A 6,516-nucleotide genomic window follows, 5' to 3' on the forward strand; every position below is an offset into this window, starting at 1 on the left:
AAGATGTAGCAACCAGTTCGACCGCTTGTTTCAAAAATAATTTTGCTCGTTGTTGCCAGGAGCTGAGGTTACCTCCTTGCAGAGATGGGCAGGGTCGGAGAGACCATGAGATGTCGAAGATGGGTTTGTTAACTGGGTCATACACACGCACAAAAATAATTATGGCTGTAATTAAAATGAACGCCTAGAATAAAGCATTCTTAAACTGTGTTCCCCTGAGGGCTTACTGTATTCAGTAGGACAGGGAGGGGAAACATATGGATAATAGTGGGTTTAAAAGACCCTGTTATCTTTATTTTGATTTTGATGTTGGGTTTGTGCAAGGCCCATCCATCTAGTCCTGGAAATAGCCCAACCATGTATCCATGTCCACTAATGTGACTAGCAGAATAAAACCCCCATTGCCTATTTCATTGCATGTTCTCACTGAGGTAAGGGTTCAGGTGTATCTTATGTAGCTCTTCCCATAAACGTCCACTGAACTGAGAGACATACCTGTAACATACTTGGAAGAGGAAATATTTTACAGCTAGATGGCCAAAATATTTCTTGCAAGAAAAAAGAACTGAGAGTTTTAAAAATAGATCTGCCTCCAGTAGCTGTATTTCTGGGAAATGTTCAACTTGTTGGAATCACAGAAGATTTCAGAAGAAAAAGACCCTTTATAAGCACTGGTGAATTCCATCAACTTCAAAAGGAGGAGGTTGGTCTTCCACTCATATCTTATCAATTTAGCATAGATTATGCTCTGAATTTCAGTGAGATTGCTCTGAGATTAATCACCAGGGTGTAAATTATCCATGGCTTAATTAATTTTCACAGAATGCAATGGCGGTGTTGCGGGAGACTGTGATTTTTAGCCTGTAAAAATTTCTCATTAGAAATTCGTAACAAAATCCCAATTTGATGTGTCCTAAGTAATGGAGGAAAAATCCAGGTCTGCATTTTGCTGCTCTTTTTTAGGTGTGGAGGAAATAGAGGTGCAGCCCAAAACAGGAACAGCATACATTTTGGATCTGATATGAGAATGAGATGGCCAGGAAGCGCCTGTCTTACAGATACAGTCTCTTTGGCTGTGCAAAATGAGAGAAAAGGAAAGAATTTTTATTTCTTTTCAACTGAAATGCAGTTGGGACCCCTGGCTCATAGACCTAGCCCCTCTTACTGCCTGTGTATTGTTATGGCTCTCTATATATGAGAAATGATTCCGTATACAGTATTTTTTTTGGATAATAGTTGTTGGGAAAGGCCATGCCTTTTGCAGTAATTTCTAATGGACAGGTTTTTTATTAATAGGACCATAGTCTTTCGTGAGTCAGAAGTCATTCTTTGGCATAGGAAAGGGCAGTGCTATTTTTTAAAAACAAATCTCATAAAAGAAAGAGATTGAATGACATATTTCTTTCCCCTTGGCTTCCTGGGCCGAGCTGATCTTTACAACATCAACAGTCCTATAGATCTCCAAGTAATTAAGAATACTGGAGGGTGGAGGTGCCTGTTCTCACGTGTACAGAAAAGACTCAGCAGAGCTTTTCCAAGCTAGCACAAATACTTAAGAAACAAAAAACATCTATATGAAAGAGGTCTAACTTGGAAGAAGGTGGGATTTCTCTTTTCCTCACACTTTGTTAAGATTTTGGAGCACGTAAGGCAGTCAAAAAATTAAGGACTGAATTTTTTTCATCTTGGTTTTACTGATGAAAATCCAGAGTCAATGAGTTTAATCCAGCTATTCCAGGCAGATTTGGGAGTAACTGGGCTTGGACAGAGGTTTATTATTGATTTTCCTGTCCATGCAGAGGCAAATACAAGACCAGCACCTTTCAATAATTCCTGATGCCAGCCGTACTGGTGAAGTATCTAATCTGTGTAATCTAATCTAATCTAATCTAATCTAATCTAATGCTGTGCCAGACTCAGACGGGCTGTTGTCAGCCCTTGTGACAGTTGGTGTGTCCCATAAAGCTGCAGGTTCTGCTTTGGCTTTTGAATGGCTTGGGTGGCATCTGTCCTTGCTGCTTAATTTTGGAGCATCCTCAGCTTATAAATGTTCTGTCTCAGATGCACACATACCGACTAATGGAGCCAGCCAAGTGCAAGCTGGATTTCTTGAAGAGGAATCTGTTTGCTAGTAGTTTGGGCTGAACTTCCCTTGAGTCTGCAGAAGAAGGGAAGGATGTCACTCACGTGTGCCTCAGGAACGTTCCCTGCTGCTGCCGGTCACTTCTACGTAATGCCACTTCCAGAGGTCTCCTCTCAACCTCAGCTCACTCTCACAGCATCCCATATGCCTGGCATGTCCTGCTTGCAAATACCCGTGAAACCACAGCAGGCCCATGGCAAGTGTCACCAGCGAGAGCTAAATGCATCCTCTCTGCTGCCACGTGTCCTGGGACTGTGGCTGTGCCCACTCTTTTCCCCATCACCTCTCTGCACCTCGTCATACATCATCATGTCTTTTTCATGCCAAAAAATTGTTTGCAGATGGGGCCCACCTCTTTCTTGTTATTTCTGGCTTTTCCTGGGAAATCTACTGTTCACACCTGTCTGAAACTTGAGGCGCACACGGTCTTCTTGCTGCTCACAACCACTGCCAACGCTGGCTAATGGAATCACAGGTGGACTACTGGAGTTAAAGGGCAGTTTGCTAGTTAAAGGGTAGTTTCTTAGACAATTTGTGCTTCAGTGCCTGACCATATTTAGGAGACTCGTGCGCACACATGTATTTCAGGCAATTTAGGAGCCAAAGTAAAGTACAGACTGGATGTCTCCTTATTGCAGGCTTCATCTTTGCACCTCCCAGGAGGGTGGCTCCTGATTTCTATAGCATGAGTTCACACTTGTGTAAGCATCATCTGTGATTTTTGCACCAGCCGTCCCTATGTTTCCTGCAGAGGACAACTGTCTCCTATCTAGTGCACTGCGTCAAGCCGATCACACAATATGCCCATGTCTGTGCCTCTGACTCAGAGCATACACCCACGTTTGGCATCTGCAGTGCCTTTCATCTGAAAAACTCGGAGTGCTTTTCAAAGGTTCACAAATTAAACTTGACAACACCTTTGCAAAATAGGTCTGGGTTGCTAACCCCATGTAGCAATTAGGGAAACTGAGGCATGTACTGTGGAACTGACTGAAAATTTTCAGCAAAAGTAAAACTTTTTTTCTGAAATAGCTATGCAGCCAGCCTTTTTCTTGCTGAGTCTCTTATTTTTTATGATTGTGACCCCTCTAAATCCCTGATACTTTTTTTTAATATTCCATGGTGCTTTTGTTCTTCTTTTGAGCTTCACTTTTTTCATTGTATATACACCAGTAAGTTTGCTTGTACTAAAGTGTTTCTACTGTGCAGTGTGCTGCACAAAAATCTTTGTGGGTAGGTACCTAAAAAAAAAATAAATTTCTCCAGGATGGAAAAAGTGAAAAAATTGGGTCCATTTCAAACTAAACAGAATAGAAACAGTTAAGCCAACCCTGGGGCACTCCTTTAGACAGGCTCCGGAGCAGAGTTTCAAACACCAATGACCGATGAAGTCATGGAGAGTCATAGAGAATTAGATCAACCAGCCCATGATTCACTGGCCCCGGTTCTCACAACAACTCCAACCAAACTAGGAGCGGGGAACCTGTCTGCTAATTGCCTACTCTGTGCTCTACCCACTAATCTACACTCCCTTTCACATCCTACATGTTTTCAGTCCTTTCTCATTTCTTACACCTTCATACAAAACAAGTCCACAGCTCAGAAGATGAAATGCACACAGGCTGCTCCTGCTACAAGTAGAGCGCAGGAAGTCAGTCCATCCAGCGTGTAGACACCATTGAGCAATGACCACGCGTTACCCAGCTCCTCGTGTAACAGCAGAGCAGGCAGAACGAGTTCAAGGCTTCGTGTTGTGTTCACACGTATCAGATTCACTCAGCAATGCATCCAGATAGATCCGTAGAGCTATCCTGGTAGAGGGGAAAAAACAATGCTACAGGTGTGCTTGAAGCAGAGCTACAAATACTCTCAGAACTGTGATTTACACAAGATAGACTCAATTTATATGGCATAAACTGAAGTTCAGGTATTTGTGACAATCGGGGCCCACCACCTCCATGTGATAACCAGCTGTGTGTCTCCGAGTGGATGATGAAGGGAAGGAAAACTGAACCAGGAGGATCCAGTTATTTGGGGGATGCTTTTCACATTAGGGGGCATGCTGCAGTGAGAGCTCGGTGGAGATGGTCAGGACCTCGTGTCAGATACAAGGACTTGGATTTTTTAGGGTAGCGTGAGCATCTGAATAGCTCCTCCAGGGTACCAGGACAGGCCAAACACAAGCTTTCCAGGGCTTAAATCAGGCCTGCAGGCTATGAGCTGGACCATGGGGAATCTTAATTATTGGAACAAGTTACAGGTAGGATATAAATGCCTGTTGTGTAACAACGATACTCGGTGAGCGTGCAGAAGGAGGGTGATTCACTGAAGGAGTGAGAGGGTGTGTGACTGGACAAGGGCATTTACTGGAGGATATGTGCTGCCTGGGGGAGGACCCCTTTCTAGTGGTTATGCTGAGTCTTCATCTTTGAAAAGGCTGAAGGGGAAAATGACTACTCAGCATTAAATTCGTGTGGAGGAGAGGAAAGGGAATACCAGCTAAAGAGGGAAATCTATTTGAATTAAAGGACAGTACTAGTGCAAGATCAAATAGGGTAAATTTGTTCATTAAACAATATAGGCTAGAAATTAGAAGATGATTTCTAGACATCACAGGAGCAGAGTTCGGGGATGGCCTTTGAAACAGAGTCTTGGGCACCAAGACCCGAACTGGATTCACGATGAGCTTGCTACAGTCATCAACACATTGCATAACAGTGTATGGATGATATTGCACGCCTTCAATGTGCTTACAAGACTTGTTGCACCATGTTCGTATTGTTTTTAATTAATTAATTAAGCCTGTGTTTCAAGGCTTCTGCTGGTTGCCTGTAGAGGCCAGGAAGGAATTTTTTTTCCCCCTCTTTGATGATTAATTTGGTTTCTGTGTCATTGGTTTTCAGTTTTTGTTTTCTTTTCCACCTCCTTTTCATGCACTAGAGATTGGCACAACCTGAGATGGGGAGGTTGGGTGGAGCTGGTTGCACCTCTCAGGTGTCTGCTCAGCACTAAAACACAATCTCCAAATTTGGGATCAGGAATATTCTTTAGTTGGATTGGCAAGGACCACTGGAGGTTTTTACCTTCTGCTGTAGGATAGCATACTCTCTTTTGGCTTCTTTGGATTGTGGTCTCTGGCAGTTTTCAAGTCAGCCTCAGTAACCGTGCAGATGTGATTTCGTGAACGGTTCCACATGCGAACTTGAGAGATCGTGGTTCTGTTCTTGCTCTGCTCCAACCCATTGATAATCTTCTAAAGTGCTCTGGGATCTTCAGAAGCAAAGCATACTAGAAGAGATAGATATTGTTCATGTAAAATTAACAGTTCATATAATCTTATGGTTTGGGGGGCTGTAGAAGAAATAATAAAATATTCCCTGATTTTCAGCTGGCAGAAATGATTTTATTGGTATCTGGATAGCTGCAAGAGATTGTATTCCTTCCAGAAAAAGATTTGGTCCTGGGGTATAGGTGCTAACATGGGTCTATAGCCCCCCGAATCTCTTTGTGTACTCTTCTGTGAGGATGCTCTTTTTTCTCTGATGCTTGGAAATTATAACTTTCAGCATAATTTGCTATTGTCCCCAGCAGCGGGTCAGGCCTAATTCTCCATGGGTTTGCATCTCAGCAAAATATGCCCTGCGTCAAACTCTGCAAGGCAGGGGAATGCCATCTCTATCTCATGCCTCAGGAAACTAAGGCCTGCCAAAGTTGAAAAAAATTGTTTTCCCAGCAAGCTAAAGGCAGAGACTGGAAATCCCCTAAGAGGGACTTTTGTGTCCCTGCTCCATTACTTAAAATCATTTCCCCTCTAGAGCCTGTTTTACTGATCCATGAGATACAGTTCCAGCAGTTGAGCCACTGAGGAGGTTTCTGGCACAGGTGGGAAAGGCTCCTAGGGCACATCTGGGGCAGGGCTCTGGTGCCATCCTGTCTGCCCGGAGCGGAGGGCCAGTTTATCTCCCTCTGAAGAGCTGTGCTGATTGAGCTTGTCACACAGCTATCTGGGCTCCTAGACTGGGAGAGAGGTGCTGCGGGATGGAGCCCAGGCTGGGGAAAGGTTGCGAGTACCATTGGTAAGTGTTTTATTTGCGATGGGAGAGACTTGACAAGTCCACATCGTCTGCTATAGGCAGGTTTGGCATTGCACGGCTGAGTCCGGAGGCTCTGTGCTAAATGAGCTGGAAGGAGCTCTGCATTTGGTGAGGGATCACAAAAGGTGGTTTTAAGGAGCATCACTACTTTCTCTTCCTTAGTCTCTTTCTAAAGGTCATCCCCTTCCCTGCAATCCCCCCTCCAAGCATCCGTGCTCCCCCATGTCGGTAGCTGTTCCCCAGCTTCCCTGTCAGCGCAGAGTCTCTGCCTTCGCGAGA

Source organism: Numenius arquata, chromosome 22, assembly GCF_964106895.1.
Source record: "Numenius arquata chromosome 22, bNumArq3.hap1.1, whole genome shotgun sequence".
Taxonomy (NCBI): domain Eukaryota; kingdom Metazoa; phylum Chordata; class Aves; order Charadriiformes; family Scolopacidae; genus Numenius; species Numenius arquata.